At 36.1% G+C, this 13,238-nt stretch overlaps 1 pseudogene; it reads right to left on the bottom strand.

Moving 5' to 3' along the window:
• LOC112403257 (AP-3 complex subunit beta-2-like) overlaps positions 1 to 13,238 on the bottom strand; it is a 52,124-nt pseudogene that overhangs the window by 19,351 nt on the left and 19,535 nt on the right.

Genomic DNA, 13,238 nt, shown 5'->3' with positions numbered 1-13,238 from the left:
CATGTTTACTCCTCACCCCGCACTGAAGTGGAGTTCCCCTTGTTAGGTGTATCATTTGAATGGGGGCTATTCTGCTCTACTTTTTTGTTCAGTACTTTCTGCCAGGGTTAAGTGGAAGGCTGTGAAAATAAGGTTTTGTCTTCTTTGTAGATTTCCCTCAGGTGAGGCAGAGGATGGGCAAGCCTGTTTGTATCTTTTACTGTAGCATATTAAATATCAGCTTTATTATTCACAAAACACATCTTTACATTCTGAGACTGTCTCTTATTTTTTTCCTTAATTTGGGAGTGTTTGTTTTGACTGATCCCCTTCCACCTCCAACTAGCCAACTCTCACTCTTCTTTCAGAAAAGAGGTGTGTTCGTGGGACTTCTTTTCTGACTAAGATGAACAACTACATCCTTTAGCATTATTCCTGAGTAGAGACAGTGGTAGTACCAGGAGTCTCTGAAGGTCTTATGTTAAAATGTAAGATGTAGTGGAGAAAGAAAAAAGAGTTGTCAGTAATAAGGTTTTATCTTAATGTTGTCAAGTGATTTCTGGAGTTATTGCTGGCACGTTTGTATTTGCTTTAACGACGGAGTCTGCTTTACAAAATCAGTTTGTGCCGGAAGAGGCTTATTTAAAATTGTTCTCATGGTGCTGTCTCCAGGTGGGAATCTGTTATTAGCGGTGGTGATAAGGAAGGCTGCAGACATGTCATGACATTCGTTACCCTCAGGATAAGAGTAAATCAAGGCTTTCTGAGGAAAGGGCAGGAGGGGAGAATTACTCGTCACTGCCAGACTTTGCGGCTACCAGCAAAGGATCATTTTAAGCTGCTTCCAACTCAGGAAATTGGGAAAATTGTAGCTCCCACACTGATGATTGCTTTCCTCACTCTGCCCTCTTCAGAGCTGTCCTTTGCAGAGACTTCACTCAGGTCCATGGTCATGGCTAAGTTTTCCCTGCAGATAATTGAACAGTTACTTTATCTGTGTGTACAGGGGCCTCAGGGTCCGCTGTCGTGAGTTGAAATATTAGTAACACTGCTTTTACATGTCCCTGCACACACATACCCCCCCTCCACATAACCAAAAGCACACAGGTCGTTTTGACAGTATTGGTTATAAAATGAGTGTTTAGGAGACTAACATGTATTCAGGGGGGTGCGGGAGGCGGGTAGTTATTTTCCATTAGTCAGGAAAGCTTTTTAACCCCCCAAAATAAGGTTAACTAATGAAAAAAAAGTATGTACTCACAAATTTGAAACAAATTTTTATTAATCAATTTCCCCCATCCCTGAAATAAAGTATATGAAATGACTGAGAGATTTTGTGTTACACCAGTACAGTGATGTCATTCACTCATATTCTGGGCTATTGTTAAACAACAAAAAAAATAGCAGCAAAAAAAACAAGGAAAGGCTATATGAATTCTAGGAATATGCTTATTTTAGACTGAAGATTAAGCATTATTGGATATGAAACTTGCAAATCTTTGGTTATATTCCCTTTTATTCAAAGATCAAAATGTTCTTTATACACCAGCGAAGAAAATACTGGGTATATTTGAATTCAGTAGATATCACCAACTCTTTTTTCAAGTGTTCTGACTTTGGCAGAAGCCAAGAAGCAGTTTGCAAAGCACTTTTCCTTAGTATTTAAATTCCCTTTGAGGTTTAAGAGAAATTTAATCCACATGTTTCTAATTAATTTGCACTCAACTCATAAAAAAAATGGTCTTCAATTTGATCTCATTGTGGTCCAGGGGCATTAAAAAGCTTTCAAATGAGCCTTCCTCCTTGAATTGATATCCAGATGTTGTGTTTTGTCAGCTCTAAGCAAATTCAAAACTCAGAAAAGTCTTGGTCATAAATGAGAAGGCACAGATGGTTTTGGAATTTAGGGGGCAAAAACCCCACAGATAATAGAAACTCTCTTAAAATATAAGGAACTATCATTTTTAAGGATTTCATTCAACTGGTGAGTAACATTATGCTCACTTAAAGATGGCAGTCTCTGCAGCTATGAGAAATTGAATAATCAGGGGCCAAACTGTGGAGCGAGAATATAGCCAGGAATAGACTCTCAGAGCCCTTCATTTTACTAATCACAAATAGTGATTAAAATAAATAAATTGTAGGAGGGTGAAAAGGATGGAACCAAATGTTAAAGCCATATGGTAACACCATCAGAGACAGAAAAAAAAAAAGGTTATTTTTCACATTTCAAATATTCCCTCACATCAGCCACAAATAAAAGATGGGGAGGGGAGAAAGGACTAAATACTACTCAATGTGAGGCAAAAACAGTCAGATTCTAAATAATTATATTTCTGGCATTTCCCAGAGAGTTCAGCTTTTAAAGATTCAAATTCTCAATCTCAATTTACTGCATTTTGAGGCAAAGTGTGATTCCGTCTCTCTTAAATATGAATTTGGTTTGAAAAATACTTAAATTTTTTTCCACATCTTAAAATCAATAAGTCAGTTTGTAAAAACGTCACAAACTGCTAAGCAGTAATCTTTTTCACCTTAGAATATGGATTGTTAACATTTCTGCCTTAGTTACAAATATCTTCAAAACAAGGATGAATTTATCAAAATCTTATGCATTTTTTTTTTACTGGTGAGTTCCACCTGAGAACTTGATTATGATTTTTAAAATCTTATATTTGAAAGACACTTTAATGTAAATGCCTTAGCTAAACATTTTTTCCTATACTTCATTTAGTAGGATATGGATATTTGTGGGTTTTCCCTTAGAAATTGCTTTACAGTCAACCAGTTCTGGTTCAGATTCTAGCTCCACATGTATAAGATGGGTTATTTGGGGACTTTACATTGTTTCTCATCTATTTTCTCACCGCCAAAATGGTGATTAAAAAAAGATACATGTGGCTAGTTTGTTGTGAGGACAGAGAGTGAGCTGTGCAATACCCATTTATTCCCTTTGCATGCACCTTCCCCTCCCCAACACAATGAATTGTATATAGGTGTAGCTCAGTCCTTGATAACCTCAGGAAAGCAAGCAGAACTTCACAGGAGATTTTTCTTTAATAATCTAAGCCCTCTTCACTCTTGTTTGATCTCTGTATTGTATAAGAGAATGCTATGCAATTCCTCTTGCATGTCAGTATTTCATAAACCTTGACTCCTGGTCTGGATTTAGCATCATTCAAATCAAAGCCCCAAATTCCTCTTTCCCTATTTCTTTCCAATAGAGAGTATAGAAGATATCCATATCTACCTAGCAATCATTCACTTAAACTCTCACAGCAGCATCCCAATTTTCCTGTTGAACCCTCTTTCCTCCTCATTCCACATGAGTCAGATGGGCTTGACACCAGACCAGGTTCTCCAAGGCATTGTTTCAGTAACAGAAAGGCAAGTGACCCAAGAAAGGAGAATCAGGGCTGTTGGAACTCAATTGCAGTTTTTTTTTTTATTAGAAGAATTGAAGAGCTTTTGGGGGGCTTGATGAGACAATAGGTTTCATACCTGGAATTGCTTGTAGCTTTTGCCAGTATGAAGGGAAAAGCTTGTTTGTGGATGGAGCCCCCATGAAAGGAGAGCAAAAACTTCTGAGTTCTGATGGCATTGGCTATGTGCCTGGAATCAGCCATACCTGAAGCCTTTCAATTACCTAAGAAAACACACTCTTCCTTTAGCACAAACCACTTTGAATTGGAGTGTTCTATTTAATACTAATATGAAAAGAACACATAGATAAATACATTTTTGTTGCATAATAAGATGGCTTTCATAAAAGCAGTGACTAATGGCAACTATTTTTCTTCTTTTTCTCACAGTTGTTATTACTATGATTGTTACTATGATGATTATTATGATTATTACTTGTGCCCCAAATTAGCAATAAAAGTTAGTTTTCTCATCTTTAACAGGCTTCAATTTTTTTTTTTTTTCATTTCCAGCCCCCAGACCTTGTGGTGCTTGCAGACCTAGGCAAGTACTTTGTTGAAAACAAACAAACAACACACACACAGAAACAAACAAAACAAAACAAAAACCCCCCCCCCCCCCAAATTCCTCTCGTAAGATATGCCCAGCAGGTCTATAAAACTCCTGTGATTTCTCAGCCATTCACAGTTACTGCATGTTGCTTACAACTGTGTTTTCAACAGATACTTCACACTTTTTCTTTTTTTATTCCCTCTCGGCTGACTGCTTCACTATTTAATACCTGCTTGGGTAGCTTGATACTGTTGATTCTAAATGAGTTCCTGATATTGGCCTTTTCATTTGAAAATGGATCCTAATTTATATTCTAATATATATTAGCAGTGTTGATCAAGGAGCCAGAGAAAGGTCTATGGACGATAATTTTGTAAAATAGAAAAAAAGAAGGCAATGGTTGTTATAGAAAAATACTAAATAAATGATAGGGATAAATGTAAAGGAACCACCTTTCTTATGTAGTCAGTGAACGGCAGGGGCTATAAGCACCCTGGGAGAAGGTGCCACATTTGAATTGCCCTCCTTTGTACCCCAGCTGCCAGCAGAGTGAGAGGCATTGTCATAGATTCTCATCTCCATTTGCTTAAGGGCTATTGATGGCCAGGACCTCAGCAAAACAGATGGTGGAAGTAGGTTTTGATGTTTAGTCTTGTTCTGATGAGTTTCTATATGCAATTATTAGGGATTACGTAAAATTTCTTTAATCTTGCTTTAGGAAACCTTTTGGAAAAGTTCATTTGGGTAAAGGCAGAGTTTCCCTTCATCGATGTTGTCCTAAGTAGATAAATAAGGTTGCCTAAATTCTTTCCTATCACAGATATCTAAATATCTTTCTTGGGAAGCTAAGAGATCAGGAAGGAAAACTCAATTACATTATTTTAGGACTTGAGGAGAAAGTCAGATAGGCGCTCCCAGACTGTTGGTTAGCTATGGAGAATAGTAGTGAATAAACACAATCTGGCTTCTTTGAGTTGAATTCCCTTTTGTGATGGCCAGTGTGTTCTTGATACATTCTGTTGGTGAGAATGACATTCACAAATAGCATCCAGGTCTATATCTTACAACTTCCTCTTCCATGCTCACTAATGCTCCAGTATAATTTTTATTGCTACATATTGCCATATGATTCTTATTTTGCTCAAGAAGATCATTAGTTCTTAGCACAAGATAAAATTTGCCCAGTATTTTTCAGAAATGGTGATAAATGATCTCTGGCTGACCTTGCCTGCCCATTCCATTCTGTCTTTTCAAGGGCAGAGATATCAGCTGCATGGTGTGCTACAAAGGGAATTTGTCTTGAAATCAGTATATATGACATACAGTGTGAAAAATTACTACACATATGCATTTTTTTAAAAACCTCAGTTTATCTGTGTTAGTAGGTCAAATCATGTAATTTCTCAGAGATATTCTGCTACGTCTGCCATTGGTAAAATTGGAGGGTTTAATTGGGTAATCAGTGGTTCTCTAAAGAGATGAAAATAGGTGGCTCAAGCAGAGAAAAAAGGGATGATTTCAAGAGTTATGCTAGAAGGGAATATACCACACTCAGTCCCTGCAAAGTTTAAATGTCCTCAGCTTTCAGCTGAATTTTTTATTTCAAGCTACCTGCTCTTTTCCGTTGATACTGCTAAACAACCATCCCTAAAGGAACTATGGATATTTGCACATCAGCTGATTTGGCTTAAATTCTTTAATGTCGCCATTTTTTGTCTGAAAATAAGTATTTATTAACCTATCTAAATATGTATGGTGATTTGCTTTTTTTACTTTATAATATGAAGGAAAAAGGTTAAAATTAACAACAATTTATAATAGAAGGGAAACAATTGTGTGTGCCAAAAGCAGAGATACCTTCAGACTAAGTCATTCTACTTTGTGTTTATTCTGTAAAACCAAATTAACAAAATTAAATAACAAGACTTAAACGCTTCAAATAACATTTTGAGAAATGATAGTTAAAATATGAGTTTTAATTAAGAAATTAAAACTCATGATTTAGCTATCTGGGAATGGAATCGCTTTTAAAACATAAAACTTTTACCATGGATGTAGGAAGGCTTTGTGTTGTGAAATAAGGGATTGCATAGATTGCTTTTTAAGAAATATTTCAGTAATAAGCTTTCATCTGAAGTTCATTGCTATTGTCTCCTTATAGTTTGAGTATTTTCTGAGTCTTAATAATCTTTATGACTTAAAGGAGTTGATAGAAATCCTAAGATGTATCAGTCCAAACAAATGGCAGAGCACATTCTACCAATGGTTAATAAAGAAAACATTTTATTTCTACAGCACATCACATTTAACTGTATCACTTTTCCATCATCTGGATTGTTTTACCCCTAAAATTCTAAACAGTCATTTTGCTGAACTTTTAACAATGATGGTCTGTTCTGAGCATTACAGACATTTCTTTATTTTTAACAGCTTTATTGGACTATAATTGCTTTATAGTGGTGTGTTAGTTTCTGCTGTATAACAAAGTGAATCATCTGTACATATACATACATCCCCATATCTCCTCCCTCTTTCGTCTCCCTCCCACCCTCCCTATCCCACCCCTCTAGGTGGACACAGAGCACTGAGCTGATCTCCCTGTGCTATGCGGCAGCTTCCCACTAGCTATCTATTTTACATTTGGTAGTGTATATCTCTCCATGCCACTCTTTAACTTCGTCCCACCTTACCCTTCCCCCTCCCCATGTCCTCAAGTCCATTCTCTACATCTGCATCTTTATTCCTGTCCTGCCCCTAGGTTCTTCAGAAACTTTTTTCTTTTCTTTTTAAGATTCCATATACATGTGTTAGCCTATGATATTTGTTTGTGTCTTTCTGACTTACTTCAGTCTGTATGACAGTCTCTAGGTCCATCCACCTCACTACAAATAACTCAATTTCGTCTCTTTTTATGGCTGAGGAATGTTCCATTGTATATGTGTGCCACATCTTCTTTATCCATTCATCTGTCAGTGGACACTTAGGTTGCTTCAGTGTCCTGGCTATTGTAAATAGTACTGGAGTGAACATTGTGGCAAATGTCTCTTTTTGAATTATGGTTTTCTCAGGGTATATGCCCAGTAGTGGGATTGCTGGGTCATATGGTAGTTCTATCTTAGTTTCTTAAGGAACCTCCATACTGTTCTCCATAGTGGCTGTATCAATTTACATTCCCAGCAACAGTGCAAGAGGGTTCCCTTTTCTCCACACCCTCTCCAGTATTTATTGTTTGTAGATTTTTTGATGAAGGCCATTCTGACCGGTGTGAGGTGATACCTTACTGTAGTTTTGATTTGCATTTCTCTAATGATTAGTGATGTTGAGCATTCTTTCATGTGTTTCTTGGCAGTCTGTATATCTTCTTTGGAGAAATGTCTATTTAGGTCTTCTGCTGATTTTTGGATTGGGTTGTTTGTTTTTTGATATTGAGCTGCATGAGCTGCTTGTATATTTTGGAGATTAATCCTTTGTCAGTTGCTTCATTTGCAAATATTTTCTCCCATTCTGAGGGTTGTCTTTTCGTCTTGTTTACAGTTTCCTTTGCAAAAGCTTTTAAGTGTCATTAGGTCCCAGTGGTTTATTTCTGTTTTTATTTCCATTTCTCTAGGAGGTGGGTTAAAAAGGATCTTGCTGTGATTTATGTCATGGAATGTTCTGCCTATGTTTTCCTCTAAGAGTTTGATAGTGTCTGGCCTTACATTTAGGTCTTTAATCCATTTTGAGTTTATTTTTGTGTATGGTGTTAGGGAGTGTTCAAATTTCATTCTTTTACATGTAGCTGTCCAGTTTTCCCAATGCCACTTATTGAAGAGGCTCTCTTTTCTCCACTGTATCTTCTTGCTTCCTTTATCAAAGGTAAGGGTGACCATATGTGCATACGTTTATCTCTGGGCTTTCTATCCTGTTCCACTGATCTATATTTCTGTTTTTGTGCCAGTACCATACTGTCTTGATTACTATAGCTTTGTAGTATTGTCTGAAGTCAGGGAGTCTGATTCCTCCGGCTCCATTTTTCGTTCTCAAGATTGTTTTGGCTGCTCGGGGTCTTTTGTGTTTCCATACGAATTGTGAAATTTTTTGTTCTAGTTCTGTGAAAAATGCCATTGGTAGTTTGATAGGGATTGCATTGAATTTGTAGATTGCTTTGGGTAGTATAGTCATTTACACAATGTTGTTTCTTCCAGTCCAAGAGCATAGTATATCTCTCTATCTGTTTGTATCATCTTCAGCTTCTTTCATCAGTGTCTTATAGTTTGCAAGAGATTTCTTTGCATTAATTTTGTATCCTGCTACTCTAGCAAATTATTGATTAGCTTTAGTAGTTTTCTGGTAGCATCTTTAGGATTCTGTATGTATAGTATCATGTCATCTGCAAACAGTGACAGTTTTACTTCTTCTTTTCCAGTTTGGATTACTTTTATATCTTTTTCTTCTCTGATAGCTGTGGCTAAAACTTCTAAAACTGTGTGGAATAATAGTGGTGAGAGTGGGTAACCTTGTCTTGTTCCTGATCTTAGTGGCAATGGTTTCAGTTTTTACCATTGAGAACGATGTTGGCTGTGGGTTTGTCATATATGGCCTTTATTATGTTGAGGTCAGTTTCCTCTATGCCCACTTTCTGGAGGATTTTTATCATAAATGGATGTTGAATTTTGTCAAAAGCTTTTTCTGCATCTATTGAGATGATCATATTGTTTTTCTCCTTCAGTTTGTTAATATGGTGTATCACATTGATTGATTTGCATATATTAAAGAATTCTTGCATTCTTGGGATAAACCCCACTTGCTTTTAATGTGCTGTTGGATTCTGTTTGCTAGTATTTTGTTGAGGAGTTTTGCATCTATGTTCATCAGTGATATTGGCCTGTAGTTTTCTTTTTTTGTGGCATCTCTGTTTGGTTTTGGTGTCAGGGTGATGGTAGCCTTGTAGAATGAGTGTGGGAGTGTTCCTCTGTCTGCTATATTTTGGAAGAGTTTGAGAAGGATAGGTGTTAGCTCTTCTCTAAATGTTTGATAGAATTTGCCTGTGAAGCCATCTGGTCCTGGGCTTTTGTTCGTTGGAAGATTTTTAATCACAGTTTCAGTTTCAGTGCTTGTGATTGGTCTGTTTATATTTTCTGTTTCTTCCTGGTTCAGTCTCGGAAGGTTGTGCTTTTCTAAGAATTTGTCAATTACTTCCAGGTTGTCCATTTTATTGGCATAGAGTTGCTTGTAGTAATCTCTCATGATTCTTTGTGTTTCTGCAGTGTCAGTTGTTGCTTCTTTTTCATTTCTTATTCGATTGATTTGAGTCTTCTCCCTTTTTTTCTTGTTGAGTCTGGCTAATGGTTTATCAATTTTGTTTACCTTCTCAAAGAAGCAGCTTTTATTTTTATTGATCTTTGCTATCATTTCCTTCATTTCTTTTTCATTTATTTCTGATCTGATCTTTATGATTTCTTTCCTTCTGCTAACTTGGGGGTTATTTTGTTCTTCTGTCTCTAATGAGCATTACAAACATCTTGTAGTTATTTTCTGTCAAGTTGCCATATAACTACTGTTGCCATATCTGTGCTTTGTTCATTTTCTGGAATAACATATTTATCCTAATTCAGGATGATCGCAGAGGTGAGTGAGTTCCTATCTCATGACCTGTTTGTTAGCAACTGTATTAAATCACAATCTTTCTAATTGTTTGATATAGAGACTGGCCTTCATTTATTCCACTTGTTTACACATGTTAAAAATCTGGTGCATGAAAGGTACTATATAAAGAGCTGTGTAGCAGGGCAGGAGGAGGGTAGGCATGAATAAGAGGCCCTTGTGGGGGTGGCAAACATGAAAGCATATCAGTATTCTACATGGTAGTTATAGAGTGCTGTTCAGAAGTATGTGCTAAGGAGAAGGGAGACCTCAGTCTGTCTATGTGAAATTATGTCTTTGCAGAGGATATAACATTAGTTTCATCTCTTATTGTCATTTATTTTGGAGTGTTTCTTTTATGTTTTGGTTGCCAATACCTGTTTTAGGCCTCTCTGAGGGTAGTCAAAGGAGGTTTGTGCTACTCACTTTTTCATTTAGAAAAAGAAATACAGCACATGTTTTAAACAATTCATTCCTCTCCATCTTCACTGTCACCATACAGTTCCAATAAGCTTCTGTACTCATTCCCCTGCTGCCATCCTTGCCAACTTCAGTGTATTCTCTATCCACAGTGGAAAGAGGGGAGGATGTAATTCAATCTGTCATTCTCCTGCTGTTGACTTTCCAAAGGTTCAACTTAATGGCCTTCAAGGTTCAGCAAGATCTGCCCTCATCTTAATCAGCACCACAGCCTTTTGCTTGAGGATCTTCAGGTCCTCAGAGTCTTGTGGCAAGAGCAGTTTTCCTTCTGCTCTTTGCTTGGCTGACTCCTCATTCTTTAGAGACTCAGATTAAATATTAGTTCCTCAGAGAAGTCTTTCCTAAGACTCAGATTATTTCACAGCATGTCGCACTTACCCATTGTAACCTACATCATTATTTGTAATTTGCATATTTACTATCTATTTTCCACATTAAACCATAAACCTGTTAGGGGTTGAGACTGTTGTGGACTTTGCCCCTACAACAGAGTATGCGAGATATGGAATATTCAGGAAAACTATTTCCTGGATGAATTAATGTCATAACATTTGCATCTAGGCTAAATATTCCATCAATGTGTTTATAGTGTATATTGACCATTGTGTACTATGAATTTAACTTCCTAAAGATTGAGGAGGAGAAAAATAAAGCAAAACAAAGGTTTTAGGCATGAAATTAAATGGAAAACATATTGCATATTGCAATATTCTTACTTTTCTATTCAGGGAAACTTGAGCCTAAATTCAGTATGTTCATACTGTAGGCTGTGTTTACTGGAATCAAACTACCTTCAGCTATGGATGACCTGTCTTTGAACACTGCTGTAGGCTGCATTCTATCAGAGGAGTGGCCAACAAACTGTGAGACTAAACCATTATCATCGTATCTATAAATCAAGATGAAAGCTATAGACTTTCTCCTGTGGGTCTCACACTGCCTTTAGAAAAACAGAAAGGTGAGATATGTAGATATAAAAAGAGAAAATCTGAAAACAGTTATTTGGCATTAATGGAATAATGTTGACTATCTCATTTCCTTAAAAAACCTGTATGATGGTGAATTCTCAAAATGTGGCACAGCATCATTGCAGATACCTGGAAGAGCATGACCAATATTTTAACATCTCAATTTATGATGCCAACTCCAGGGTAAGATGAATTCTCTCAAAATCTTTTTATTTTTTTAAATTGAGGGATAATGGACATATAACACTTTATTAGTTTCAGGTATACAGTATAATTATTTGATATTTATATATATATTCCAAAATAATCACCAGAATAAGTCTGGTTAACATCCATCCCCATACATAGTTAAATTGTTTTTTCTTGTGATGAGGACCTTTAAGATTTCTTAGTAACTTTCAAATATGCAATACTGTATTAGTAGTTTTGTATAAAATATTTTATATGTTTAGTTATATTCACTTTTTTAACATAGAGACTAATTCCAAGCCATTTAAAAAGCTATAGTTTTACCTTGCATGTCCTTTTTAACAAAAATGTATATTCTAAACAAAATTGCTGCCAGAATACAGTAGTATTTACTTTGGACCTGGAAAAGTGAAAATAAAGTGAAAAGAAACTGGGACGTGTATCAAACTACATATCAAACACCAAACGTGTATTCTGATATCTAAAGACCACTAAAGATTCTATATGTTCTTTTTTTCAACATCAGACCATTAAAAAAAGTTTTACATTAACTTGCCTATAAGTAGTGGATAAATCAAATGTATACATATTGTAGTGTTTGTTACATTTAATAGTAAGCCTTTAAAAGCACACTTTTCTAATAAATATCCTTTTTAAGAACAAAGAGTTATTTTTAGTAGCAGAGGGAATGTTTTTTAATTGAATTTAGTAACACATTGATAGAAGGCTAGACTTCAGCTGTAAAATGAAAATTAGAGCTACATTTCATACTACCATACTTTGTGCACATTAATCTAATTTAAATGCTATTTAAGTGCAGCTCACTTGCTCTTCATTTTAATATTAGAATAATGGAAAATAGACTTAGTTGTGACAAAAATATTTAGCTTCTATATAGTGATGTTTTCAATTTACTGCCTTTTTTCTAAAGATTTCCAAATATTCCCACATACTCTGTCTTGTTTACTCCTCTCTTCATTTTGTGAAGTCAAATAGAAAAACAAAATTAGGTTAGAATCCAGGGAATTGACCTTTAATTTCATTTTCTTACTACCTTCTGATTGACTGAGTTTGGGGGAGTATATCATTCATTAAATCAATCAGTGCCTCATCTTCTCCAACTTTGCAATGAAGAGTTATCCTTTTCTAGTCCTTTCTTGTACAAATAAAATATGAAATTAAATATTTGTGTCTCTACAGAAAATGGTGCCACATAAACTCAAGTAATACTGATTTATATTTTCTGGTTGACAAGCTAATTTACTTCCTAAATCGGTTATTGAAGGAGATTCAACCTTGATATCCTGAACTTTCCTGGGACCTTTGATAGTTGAAGGCAGACATTCCTTCACTCGCCCTTATCAAAGAGAACATTGGATGCTTTGCTAACATGTGGCTTCAAAGGAAACAAAATTAAATTTTGACTCATTTTGACAGTTAAAAATGAGTCCTTGTGTGAAGCATGAAACTAAAATGTAGCAGGTAGGGAGGGAACTAAATTCTGTTGAGCAACAAATCCATGTCAAGTATTGTGCTAGTAGGTGCTTTCCTTACTTCTCTAGTGACCAGATAAAATACTGGGCACCTAGTTAAATTTGAATTTCAGATAAACAACAAATAATTGTTAGTATAGGTATGGCCCATGAAATATTTGGGATATACTTATACTAAAAAAAATTGTTGTTTATCTGACATTCAGATTTAACTAAGAGCTTTATATTACTATTTGCTAAATCTGGCAACTCTGTTCTCATGGGAATTCTGCAAGGTAGGCTAACACCACCCCATGTTACAATTGGGAAAACTAAGTTTCAGAGAACTTTCATTATATGTCTTAGATCACACAGCCAGCAAAGTGGCAGAGGTGGAGATGAACCCAGGCCTGTCTGTGCCCGTTTTCAGTGCTCATCCCAGTATACCCTCCTGCCTACATGATACACCAACACATCTGGCTGCAGAATCAACAAGGATGGCTTCCACCAACACATGCACTTCTCCATAACTAAATAGATCAAGAGGAAAGGA

Source organism: Neophocaena asiaeorientalis, unplaced genomic scaffold (assembly GCF_003031525.2).
Source record: "Neophocaena asiaeorientalis asiaeorientalis breed wild unplaced genomic scaffold, Neophocaena_asiaeorientalis_V1.1 scaffold470, whole genome shotgun sequence".
Classification (NCBI taxonomy): Eukaryota; Metazoa; Chordata; class Mammalia; order Artiodactyla; family Phocoenidae; genus Neophocaena; species Neophocaena asiaeorientalis.
The sequence above is the reverse complement of the archived record's forward strand: the minus strand, read 5'-3'. Positions and strand labels throughout refer to the sequence as shown.